Below are 13,726 nucleotides of genomic sequence, written 5' to 3'. Positions count from 1 at the left end.
CTACAAAGTTTACATATTTTCTATTAGAGAATCTTTCAAAGATAAAAATCAGTCAATGCAATGAATTGTGGCTTCAATTATGCTCTTACACATTTTTAAAGAATAAATTACTTACATTTAAATTTGCTTTGTGAAGCAGTTATATCACCTGTGTAAATGGATTTTTTAAAAACTGAAATTCAGTCTTGGCATTTTTAATATTTTGTATGGATTTTAAAAAATCCACTGTGTATCTCATTGCATCCTGTACACAGCACACCTAGCTTGCAAAACTACTATGGATGCTAATTATACAGAAGACATAAACTATGCTTTCCCAATTTGTAGCATTTGCTGTGATTTATTGTTTGGAATTTTATAACAATACTTTTAAAAATTATGCTTCACTGAGTGTTTGCAAATTTAGCATAAAGATTCACAGACAATAATTTTCATAATAAAGTTTCTTATATTTAAAAGGATACGTAGATTTATGTTTTAGAATTCCATATATTAAATTAAAAATAGCACAATCATCTATGAATGATAGTAATGAATATTACTGATATTCAGAAAAATTTATATCCAAAACTACTTGGGCATATCATCCTTAGGCTAAAAATCAGAAGGAAAGTTAAATGACAGGATTTGTGAATTTTCAATTTGCTCAGGAGAGGAAACAAGTCTTATGTGCACAATGTGTTCTCATCTATCTTATTCCTTTTGATGACGGGGTATGTTCTCTTTTGTCTACTCTCCTTTATGCTTCCCAGCACACACATTTTAGTCCTGCGCATTGAACATTTCTTCCCAAATTGACTGCATTTTCCCTTTAAAATGACATTGCATATCAGATCTGCTATTTTTCAGAATATTCTACCACAAAAGAAAATGTAAATTTTGCTAGCAGTGGATCTTATACATTCATCACTCGTCAGATTTTCTAACAGAAGAACTGAAGAGAAGGAAAAATATATAAGAATAGAGGTTGCAGTGCCTAATACTGCTCTTTCGAAAACTGACTTTACAGGTTAGTGAAAGCCTAAAGAATCATCCATTAATTAGCAATTTTATTTATAAGTCAGCATTGATTCAGTTACATTTAACTAAATTAATTACTTTTACATTTTATGTGCAATACAAGTCACAGAATATACATCGTAATGATTGTTTCTTTAAGTGTCATACAACAGAAGGTTGATCTCAGTATCTTAATTTTTAAAAGCTGTAATCCCACTGGTATGACTACTGATGAGAAAAATACACATTTCATACCTCTAGAATTTTAAGGAAGGCAGTTGAGTTTAACACTTCATTAGTCATCTCATACATCACAAGCTCATTATTACTTCTTTTTTCTTTCCACATCAAGAAGGATTTCCATACCAACTAGAAAAAAAAAAGCATAAAAGAATATCAGGGATTTGTGGTGCACATGAAAGAAAAAGAGAAATAAACAGGATGAAAGCAACACTTCAAATGACACAGTGATAATGACTGTTAACATTGTGAGAAGGTACCATTCATCCCACCATCTGCTCCAGACAGGCAGCATAACAAACAAGGTTAAAGGAAAGAAAATGCTTAGCAATTAATACTTGGCTCAATTTTTATTAGAAGCTTCTTTATATTACATAGTCTTTATTCAAAGAAGATAGGACCCCCAGAAACTAAACAGTAGTGTGAGAGGGGTTCAAGCTTCTACCAAGATCCCATCAGACAGGTCCACGAAAGCTGTGTATACCCTTGTAAAAGTCCAAAGGAGTCATGAAAATGTAGTCTTTTTTAAAAAATCCACTTAATGAAGGATCTGAAATCCAGGGACTATTTCTTGGCTCTCTAAGATCTAAAAGGAATAAGAATAGGTCCAGTTATAATCAAAGTATCTTAAAAACAGGGTAGTCGTATCTGAATAAGCCTGGAGCAAGTCAACGAGACTTCTCAACTTTATTCCTCAGAGAATCTCCTAGGGTTTAGTAGTATTTTCTTGAAGTTCTTTTTGACTTAAAGATCAGATCATCATTTCTGCCTTTGACCCTTAGATTCTTCTTGCCTCAATCTCTGTTTTAGTCCATTTTATACTGCTCTAACATAATACCTTAGATTGGGTAATTGACAAATAACAACAAAAATTTTTTTCTCACATTTTTAGAGGATGGAAGTCCAAGTCACAGGCATCTGTTGAGGACCTTTTTTTCTATGTCATCACATGGCAGAAGGGCAAGAGATAGAGAAAGGGGCCAAATTTTCACTTTTATAATGGCATTAATCCCATGCTTGAGGGCAGAGTTCTCATGGCCTAATCACCTTTCAAGGTCTCAACTCTTTATTTTTTTTTTTCATTTTTTTTGAAATTTTTAATTCTTTTTTAATTTCAATATATTTAAAGGGTACAAGTGTTTTTTGTTACATGAATGAATTGCATAATACTGAAATCAAGGCTTTTAGTGTATCCATCACTGGAATGGTTGGTGTACATTGTACCCAATAGATAATTCTTTATCCTTTACCCTCCTCCTAATGTTCCCCCTCCTAAATTCTAATGTCCTTCACACCACTTTATGACTATACATACCCATCATTTAGCTCCTACTTATAAGTGAGAACATGTGGTATTTGTTTTTCCATTCCTGAGACACCTCACTTAGGATAATAACCTCCAGTTCCAAGCAAGGTGTTTCAAAAGACGTTATGTCATTCCTTTTTATGGCTGAGTAGTAGTCCATGGTATGCATATACTACATCTTTTTATTCACTCGTCGGTTGATGGGCACTTAGGCTGATTCCATATCTTCGCAAAAAAAAAAAAAAATGATGAAGAATTAGTTAGTAGATGGAAAAAAATAACCACATAATAGAAAAAAATGTGTTAAATATGATGACTGAGGTATGCACACAATAATACTAGAACATGAAGAAGAAAAACACAATCTGAGCCAATGATTCCCAAATTGCATCAGATTTACCTAGCGTCCTTTTAAAATCAGAGATGCTGGACACTAACCAAAAGCTTCAGATTCAGAACAGTAAAACAGGAACCAAAATCTCATTTTTAACAAGTTCCCTACTATTGCTAATATACTGGTTCAGAGACTATGTTTTGAGAATTACTAGGATAAGGAGTTTGTAAAGGGTTTCTGGAAAATGTTAATACTTGATTCTTCTTAAAACTGAGTAAGAATTCACCAGAGAACTCAGAATAAAATTCTTAGCTGTCAAAGACCTTCTAAGGATGAAATCTTAACAAAGATGTGTAGTAATTGAATATATTATGCAAAGTAGTTATTCTCAGTCTTAATTTTTCAACACAGACACTTTGGTTGAGAGAGAAATGTTGTTATCAATATACATTGAAATAAAAGAATATTCCAGTTTAGGTCCTTGGGTGGAAAGGACAAAGGTCAGGTTTCATCAAGTGGCATCAGGAAAGTTAAAAAGAATGAAGTCATTTCAAGTATATTAGTAGAAAAAGGGATATAGGTCTTTAAATCTAAACAAGTTCTGATTACATTAAAGGTTGAACTTCAGCTTAATTTTATCTTATCAAGCTAATTAAAAGAAGGTGAATCTATGAAGGTAAGGCCAATGCTAAATTTGCTAAATAAATTTCTATTCCTTTTCCTGAACCACAATTTTTTGAAGTACTTTATTGTGGAGTGTCTTATAATTAAAAACTTCTATCAGACACTTCATTTCATTTTCTTCTTACTAATGGCATGAAAAGATTATTTCTCTTTTGTTCTGACATAAATCAGAGACAAGTACCACTAAAGCCTTAATACATGAAAAAGTCATGTTCTACTTTCATAATTCTCAGGTTTTCCCACTTTATATTTTTGGACTTACAAATATGATTTTACATAAAGTCTCTTTCTTCTCTTATCTTCTAATGTGCTTCTTAGATATGCAACTACCACTAAAATGTTGTTTAACTACTGTTATTTTTTTATTAACTTTACCTATTTTAGTTAAATTATGGAAAAGACAAAGGTATCCTTATCTTAATTATATTATAGTATTATCATTTTTGTAGACATATTTATTTGGGTAGATTATTGGCCAGAGATGCAGGCAAATAATATATAAAACCTGCCACAAAAGAAATATTAAGCAGATATTTGTAAAATGAATGAGATACTCCATTAACTTAACCAGCACTGCCATAATCATACCACCTTTAACAATGTTTATCCAGAAGTCAAGGTCTGACAATTATATGCTCTGTTTATGTAAAAAGAGTATACAGTAAAGTTAATTATCATGGTTGAATATAGGGCCAGACCTCTTTAGCTGTGATCTCAACTTCTCTTCTTAACAGCTATATAGTGTTGAGTAAGTTAATGGATTTTCTATCTCACAATATTTAAAAAATAGGAATGATGTGTATAGGCACTTGGTGATAGCAAAATGGTCAACATATGTAAATCACATATATAATGTACTTTTTAAGTGTTCACTACAGTTATTGATTACGATGAGTGAGATGCTCCAAACTGCATCCATAGTGTGCCTGTGACATGCTAAACCACAGGGTGAACTCATATGACATAGGACACCAATTACATAAAGAACTTACAAAACTAACAATAAGCCAAATGGCCTCCTGTGACCCTTCCCATTTTAACCCTCACCTGAATCCCAGACGAACCTTCTGATGATATATAAAGGAAGCTTCAGCATGCGAAAGGGAGTTTGAACCAGAGAAGAAGAAGCTAGAAGGACAACAGCTATTCCTTAAAGTTTCGAGTAAGGAAACTCCAGTATTTCTACTTTGGGCTTTGGAGTCAAAGACATTTCTGAAGAGGCAACTTCCCTTCTGAACATAATTACTCCGATCTCATGGAAAAACTCTTTCATCTAGGGAAGCCCATCATATGAAATAATAATTAGATTCAGAAGGGATTTCGCCTCTTCAGAATTGTCTCTGCCTCTCAAGTCCCAGGTGGAAATATTAGGACTACTTTACTCTAAACCTTAAAGAACTTGAAGAGTATCATTAATGTCCTTAGATTTTACCTGCCCACTAATTCTCTTTTCCTTCTTTAGGTGAAATAAGGGAAGTGACTCAAGGCAAGAATGAATTGAAAGGAGACAAATGATGACTTTTTTTTTTTTTTTTTTAGGTTATCATCACAGAACATCTGTCAGTCCCTAAGCAAGGGAAAAGGATGCTAGAGAAATCATGACTGGCAATGATGGGAATTTGTCTGCTCATTATCTGGCTATCAGAATATGGGCACTGATTTCCTTCAATTGCTCCTTTGAAATTTGAGCAACATCCTTAGCACTCTGTGAGTGTGAGCCAATCCACCCAGTGAGCCATCTGTGGGGTGTTCATTGAGTGTGGAAGATTATATACTCATTACAAAAAACAGTTATATTTTGATTGGCATACATCATATCTCTCAACTCTCTGCCAGCTGTGGACAAGTTTAGGGTGACCCTGACCATTGTAGCTCCATAGTCCACAGAGCAATATCAGCAAGCGTTGAATATTTTCAGAAATAGATCTTGAAAAGAGAACATGAGTTTACAAAGAAACATGCAAAAGAGCTGAATCAACCATTTTCACTCTAGTTAAACACCAAGAAAGCTAAAAGCTTTGATTTTTATTTTTGGCAAGTCAAAAGGAAGGAGTTGAAGCCATTTCCTGCCATACAATTCAGAGAGGAAAAAGCCGGATGTAGGGGATCTACAGGTTTCTAAAAACCAATTTCAATTTATACATAGGAGATCTAAAACTTAAATATGCATGTTCTTTGCTACAGCAGCCTGCATGCAGGTGGTCATTGACATGAGAAATAATGATCTACACACTTTTTATCCACTGTCACCACATAATAATTCCCGAACTTCTTTGCTTCCAGTCTTTAATTCTTGTTCCTTCCAAAGTCCTGACCTACCAGTTAATCTCTATTCAGAAATTCAGGTATATTGTTAAATTAAGATGCTTCTCTTTTCACATCAGGTTATGACTCTGTAAATTGCTCGGTGTCCTACTGAATAGGAGGATTCCCCTCAAGGTATTTTCAGGACCTTGCCTACATGAAACTGCAGTGCAGCAGCAGTCCATTTTTAGCCTTCTCCATATATCGAGCCATTCCAACCATGAACCAGGACCAGATTCTTATTCTACCCCCATCACATGGAAGTAAATATAATAAAACCTCATAGGACCATAGGTGTGTGTTGAGGGAAAGTCACAGTCACACAGGGGTAGCTGACTTGGGGGAGCCACAACCACCTCTTACATAATGTAATTATGTCCTCCGGGCCAGCTTAGAACCTGATCCTGAATAAGTAACTTTTACCATACTGTGCTTTATTAATATGCATGTCTGTATTTATGACTTGGTAGACCAGATAGTACTCATTTCTGATTGTATAATCATTTGATATTCCAAGGTCAGCTGCTTCTCATCTACTAGGGAACAAGAACATGGCAGTGGCTGCTTTATAGATGGTAAATCTGTATCTGATGTATACGGCATGGAATTATTCCAGAGCCTTCATGGGTCTGTGCTGGAAGTCCTCTAATAGGGCTCTAGAAATTCATAGAATGTCCTTATGTACCATAAATACCCGTAACATGATGAGATCTGTGATGCAACATGGCCCAAGAAGCAGAATCTATTTGTAGTATAACCTGAATCTCTTACAAAGCCCTCTCTTCTGCTCTGGCCCTATTCAAAGGTGTGGTCCTTCCAAAACACTTTGCATAATTACCAAATTTCATATGTGCTGTCTCCAAAATCTGAGGAGGCCTACAAGTGATACGCCTATTTCTTAGTGATTAGGATGTACGAGGTCTTTACTTTGGAGCAGATGTCTCAACATGCTATACTGTCAGCTGTGGTTAATGCTGTTGTTGATTTTTTTTTCCTTTTTAATAAAATATATACTAATGCATTATATCTAGCGTACTTGCCAATGAGAGACTTGTGTTTCCTTAGATAGTCCATTGCTGAAGTTTTCCAAATTTAACAGAGCGCCTTGGTTTATTAGAATGACTGAAAAAGTGAATAGCAATCCTGACCACTGTTTCTCTGAAATAAATTCCACCTGATCTTCACCTCACTTTATTAAACACCAATTAAGTGACTAGGTAGCTAAACCAAAACTTTAATGTATGCTTTAGGGATAATGAATGGTGTAAGAAGCCAAATATTCTACTAAGGATAAAACTTTTAGATCCTGTGGAAGCCAGGCAAGGAATATATTTTTGGAGAGGAAAATGTTTTTTTGACAGACTATAATCCATAACATTTAGATGAATATCTATTAATATATACAAATATATTCTTATAAATATTGTGTATGAGTATGTTTGTAAGTTTGTGTTAAGTTTTCTCAACAATTTCTTCCTTTTGTAGAGCTGGAAAACATAAAAAGGAGTAGTACATCTCTGCCATTTCGGCCACCACATTAATAAACTATATGCAAATCGATTATTTTAAAAGATCTGGCTTGAAGTATGCACATAACTAAAAAACTTCAAAGATTAAGTCACTCAAAAGAAGTCCACTTTAAATGCTTTCTAGACCTTAAAAGAAACTTTAAGACCGGGTGCGGTGGCTCACGCCTGTAATCCTAGCTCTCTGGGAGGCCGAGGCGGGCGGATTGTTTGAGCCCAGGAGTTCGAAACCAGCCTGAGCAAGAGCGAGACCCCGTCTCTACTAAAAATAGAAAGAAATTAATTGGACAACTAAAAATATATAGAAAAATTAGGCGGGCATGGTGGTGCATGTCTGTAGTCCCAGCTACTTGGAAGGCTGAGGCAGGAGGATCGCTTGATCCCAGGAATTTGAGGTTGCTGTGAGCTAGGCTGACGCCACGGCACTCACTCTAGCCTGGGCAAAAGAGTGAAACTCTGTCTCAAAAAAAAAAAAAAAAAAAAGGAAACTTTAAAATACAGCATATCTTCTGGAAATAATTACTTCTATTTGATTAAAAAATCATTTCAATTGTTTTTTCAATTTCTTTATTTTTATCATTATTTTCTTTTATAGTATTCAGTGAAATGAAACATGATATGAACTTTGCCATCATTTACGAATCAGTGTAGTGACTATCTGCAAACCAGGACTAAAGAAATGCTTCTAAAAAGCTTTTGAGACAATAATACCCCTTTATATTGACATCTAAATTCTAGAGATACCTGTTAGAATATTTTTTGCAATTCTCTTCTCTCTCTGGGCCATTTTATCTTGCCAAAGTGAAGCATAGTATTAAGCAATTAGTAAGGTAACTTAGGGAAAAAAAAAAAAAAACAACACCAGCTTTGTATGACTGTGAATTTGACTTTGGAGGTCACAGAATGAAAGGCTTTGTAAGGGTAGTTATTTCTTTCACTCTGATGGAGACAATGAGGGCAATAAAATATTAAGCTTTTTCTGTTTTCATGAGAATGAAATGAAATCAGAACTTACGTGTTTTTCTTTCTTTTTTTATTTTGGGGGGGCAGGGTTTCATGATCTTGAAGTTAACCTTAAATTTTGAATATCCCTGAACTGTAGATTCTTTAATGCCACTCACCTATTTCTAGCATTGTCCAACATTCTTTTAATTCAATTTCTTTTTGCCATCATAGTTAGAAACAAACAGCTGGCTGACAGTTCCAGAGAACCTCCTACTCTAATTAAATATCAGATTATTCTCTTCAGTGGTACATGTTACTGTGTTTAATATCAGCAAATGACATTCATGATGATCTTCTATACTTGGTAGCAACTGGTAAGCCAAGAAGACTCTTAACTACCCAATGTAATAAGTAAAATGCCCTCTATAGCACAATAAAATAATTGTTAAAAAAAGAAAATCAGTATTTCCAGATGTCAGTTTTGTTAAAATAGATGAACTCTGAAATTGTTTCCACAAAGGTATAATAAAATAAATTTAAAATATTTGGGTGATTACCCAAATAGGGAGAAGCGCTAGAAGTATGGATTTGCTCTTTTTACTCCACTAGCTTATATTGTTTTGCATTATTTTTTATTCTAATCATATATAAGTGTTACACAAAAGGCCAAAGATTTGATTTTGCCTTATACTTTTCTGTTAGGTAAGCCTATATCTTCCTGTATGCCAGCTAATTAATCATTAAATGAAATATTAAGTCAAAACATGTCAATATCTTAATAATGAAAATTTTTCTTTTTAAAATAATATTTGTAGGTTGACATTATATGTTTATCAATAATATTCACATCTCAAATCTAATGTTCATCTTGAAGTTCTTATATTATTTAACCTAGCAGCAACATTTGGTTCTGGTAATCATTTTCTCAATAAATTATTTTCCTTCTCTGTTTCAGAAAATCATGTAAACCTGATTTCCTCCTACATCTCTGACCATTTTTACCTGTCTGATTTGCTGATTTCTCCAGATCTCTTATATTTAAGCCTTTAGATCTCTCTGTAAACTCATCCAGTCTCATATCTATATGCTGATTACTCCCATCATTATAGCATTCCTTCATTCCAGAATCAATATCCGACTGCTTAGTTAACATTTCCCAACTGGATGTCCAACAGAGATCTTAGACTTAGCATTTCCTAAACTGAGCTCTTCTCACATCTTTCCCATCTTAGTTTATAGTAGCTCTATTCTTCTAGTTGCTCAGGCAAAGACATTGGTTTCAACTTCAAGCCCTCTTTAAATCTCTAAGCCCACCTGGTCAGCCAGAAATCCTATCTACTTTGTCTTTAACATATTCAGAATTTCATCCCTGCTAATTAGACCACTGTCGCCATCCTGGTTGAAATCACCAGCATCTCTCACCTTCTAACTGGTTTCTTGCAGTTTATCTTCACTATAGCAAATAAAGTATTCTTCTTCATATGGAAGTCTGTTCACATCCCTCCTCTGGTCAAAATCTCCCAGTGACTTCTCATATCACCAAAGAGAAGTGAAAGTCTTCATGACTTAAAAGCCTCTACATGATCTGATTGCTAGTTACTCCTCTGACACTCTCTCTTGCTATATGACTCTTCCTGTCTTTCACTCTGGTCCAGATCACTTTGCTTTTCTTGTTGTACTTTTTATCTTTTCCCGTGTTTGATGAGATACTCTCCCCTGCTCTTCTACTATAATACTATTAAGGTTGAAATTTATTTTCCCTTTATATTCTTTTTGTTATTTGTTTTACTAGATCTTGACAAATTCTTTAAATTGAATGATAGCGCTGATCCCATACTTCACCAAGACAACTGCTACCAGTGCTTCCAGTAAGAAGTATAAAGACACAGCAAATATAGGAAAAGCACTTACAATCTGCTAGCTTTGTTTCTTAGAAATGTCAAATAAATGTGATGATATATTTTATATTTTCATTCAAGTAAAAGGTTTGGGATAAATACAGTAGAACTATAAATATACACAAATTAGAGAAAACTAATATCATAGATGAATCTAGGTGGCATCAAATGAGAGCCTCTGAAACTACTTCTTTGATTTTTATCATGTCATTTCTTATGTAACAGGCAGAGAAATTCAGATAGAATTTAGAATATTTGCCATTATTTTCACCCTATTTTAATGTGCCTTTTCTTACATGAACTTCTTTATAATAAATCTAAGGAATGGCAATTAACAGGCCACTGCACTCCCCATATAAAGCATGTTAAGATATAGACAATGAATTGTCAGGCTAAGAAATTTAGTTTGCTGTCTTTATACATCTCTGATAACAAAATAACATGCTTTCATTTTCCCCATAAATGATGTCAATACAAAATTTTAATTCCTTGTTACTAAGTTCTTAACCAATCATTTAAAAACAAAAATCATTGGAAAAATACATCCAACAAAATAAATTCAAAAACTCTTCAACCTTTTTTTTTGTTATTTCAGTATATTATGGGGGTACAGATGTTTAAGTTACGTATGTTAAGTTACGTATGTCCATCCTTTGGGTGGCACGCATTGCACTCTTTGTGTATGCATATACCCGTCCCCTCCTCCCCCCTCCCCCCTGCCCAGCATCCAATGGATGTTATTCTTATATGTGCACTTATATGTTGATCAGTTAATACCAATTTGATGGTTGGTGGGACTGCAAACTAGTGCAACCTCTGTGGAAAGCAATATGGAGATACCTTAAAGAGATACGAGTAGAGCTTCCATTTGATCCAGCAATCCCATTACTGGGCATCTACCCAAAAGAACAAAAGTCGCTCTATGAAAAAGATATCTGCACCCGAATGTTTATAGCAGCACAATTCACAATTGCAAAGATGTGGAAACAACCCAAGTGTCCATCAGTACATGAGTGGATTAATAAAATGTGGTATATGTATACCATGGAGTACTATTCAGCTTTAAGAAACAATGGTGATATAGCACCTCTTGTATACTCCTGGATAGAGCTGGAACACATTCTACTAAATGAGGTATCCCAAGAATGGAAAGAAAAACTCTTCAACCTTTAAATCAATCCAAGAATTTTACAAGTTAATAGAAATGTATCAAAAATCCCCAGGGAATGTAGAAGGTAAATTAGACATATGAAACAGAAGAATTATGGGACATATTTTTTAAATAATGAAATCCTAAAGTCTATGTTTTTGATGAATGACTGCTTTTTCTTGCCCCACTACATCATTTGCATCTGCATAAAATCAAGACTTTATAGGAGAATTTATTTATGGGGAAAAGAAAGAAACAACTATAGCAAATGGAAGTGTACCTTCACTGTTCACAGAACTGCCAGTGTTAATGGTCTATCTGTGACAGCAGTGTTTTCTTCATAATCATCCTCCACCCCTGGTATCACTTAGATTTTAAAGATCTTTGCTTAGTCTCTGATATATTGAATAAAACAAATGTTTGGAGACTTGCCTTATATCCCAAATCTTATGATCATCTCAAAGTCATTATCTTATTATTAATAAGAATACTTGCATTAGTATTTTCTCTATTCATATTTCTAGAAATACCCACTGTGGTATGCCATATACATAATACTCCGCAGTGTACTGAGGCAATTAGCTTATTAGTTTATAACTGCATTACACAATTGCAGAAATTTAAACTAAGGACTATCAAAGGTTCTGCCAGACAGGTATGCATTAAGCATGATGTTGCTATCCAGTTTCATCTTTTGACTTACTGATAAACTATAGGAGATGATAAAGAAAAGAGAGATCTAAGTAAAGGAACAAACTTTCAGTCAAAGGGGCCATAACAAAAATTCCTGCATTACAACGCATTATAATTTGATAAAACTTCAGCAACATATTGAAAATATACCAAGAAGAATCTCTGATGAAAAGACAAAGAAAGGAGATAAGGGACAAGGTAATCTTCTATTGCTGCTTCTGACAGATGCCTTGCTGTGATACCACCTAGGAGAGAGTAAGGAACAATGGTCAATGTGAGCTCAAATTTTACTCTCGAATTTTCCATATCTTAAGTCATTTTCCATTATGGTGTGTTTTGTGTTCGTTCCTATCCTTACCGATCCCATGGCACAAATATAAATGGCAGCTTACATACAATATATGTGTAAATATTTAAAAGTTATATATCAAATTCGGAAACTGTTAAATAAAACATGTATCCCCTTATGTTCATACTTATGCCTTTACAGTAAAAAAATAAAAAGTATTTCTCAAATTATGTTTTTTATATAACTAAAAACTGTCAAAATATCAAGGATAAATAGGATTACTCATTATTATATGTAACAGTGTTCTTGAGATGGACTGCTGATGTTTTGGTGAATAATAAAATACAGACATACATAATTCGTAAATCATTATATATTAATTCAATAATATGTATTTGATTTACCTTTATTTCTGCAAAATAATTTACTGCAGTTATAATCTAATTTTTCACATAATTTGAATTATTTCAGCTGTAATGATTGAAACATTTTAAAAATGCTTTTGGAGGGTACAAAATGTGAATTATTTTTATCAAATATACAAATTAACATAAATGTAATCTTTGGAAATTTTAATATTAGACATGTTTACAAATTATCTTTTTAAAAATATTTCAAGTAATCTATTAAAATGTAAAATCAAATTGTGACTGAGCATTGATATTTTAAATCAAAATTAGTTATGTAAACGTGTACTATTTAATTTAATTATTTATAAATTTTATTAAAAAGTATGATACTGTTTGCATTTCTTACATCCAATGTTCTTTCATATCTCATTGTAAATAATCATGTGTTACTTCTGAACCTAGATATATATGTAACTACAAACATCTATCTACGTATTTATCTATTTTATTTTTTTCTTCTTGAGAGAGTATATGCTTTTATTTTTTTATTTTGCAAGTAATTTTAATATTTTGATTTCACTTTGATTAAAATATCTAATCCATAGATGCATGCTGCTTATAAATGGTCAGAAATGCTTATAATTTTAACTAATGATAAAAGAAATAAGAAATTAGAGTCTTCCTGGCCTAACCTTCTTAAATTTTGGACCATTTTTTTAATTTTGAAGAATTACAGGGTACAAATGTTTTTGGTTACATAGGTAGTTTTTGTAATTCTTGAGCCAAAATTAAAACTGTGCCCATCACCCAGATAGTGTTCATTGTACCTGTTAGGTATGTTTTTCCCTCCTTCCCTTCTCCCCTTCATCCCTGCTTGATTGCCATTGAGATTTACTTCCCTCTATGCACATGCCTGCTCATTAGTTAGTTCCAACTTAATAGCGAGTATATGTGTTTGTTTTTTCATTCTTTAGATACTTCATTTAGGATAATTGTCTCCAGTTCCAT

The sequence above is a fragment of the Propithecus coquereli genome, unplaced genomic scaffold (genome assembly GCF_000956105.1).
Source record: "Propithecus coquereli isolate 6110/MARCELLA unplaced genomic scaffold, Pcoq_1.0 Scaffold40, whole genome shotgun sequence".
Classification (NCBI taxonomy): Eukaryota; Metazoa; Chordata; class Mammalia; order Primates; family Indriidae; genus Propithecus; species Propithecus coquereli.
The sequence above is the reverse complement of the archived record's forward strand: the minus strand, read 5'-3'. Positions refer to the sequence as shown.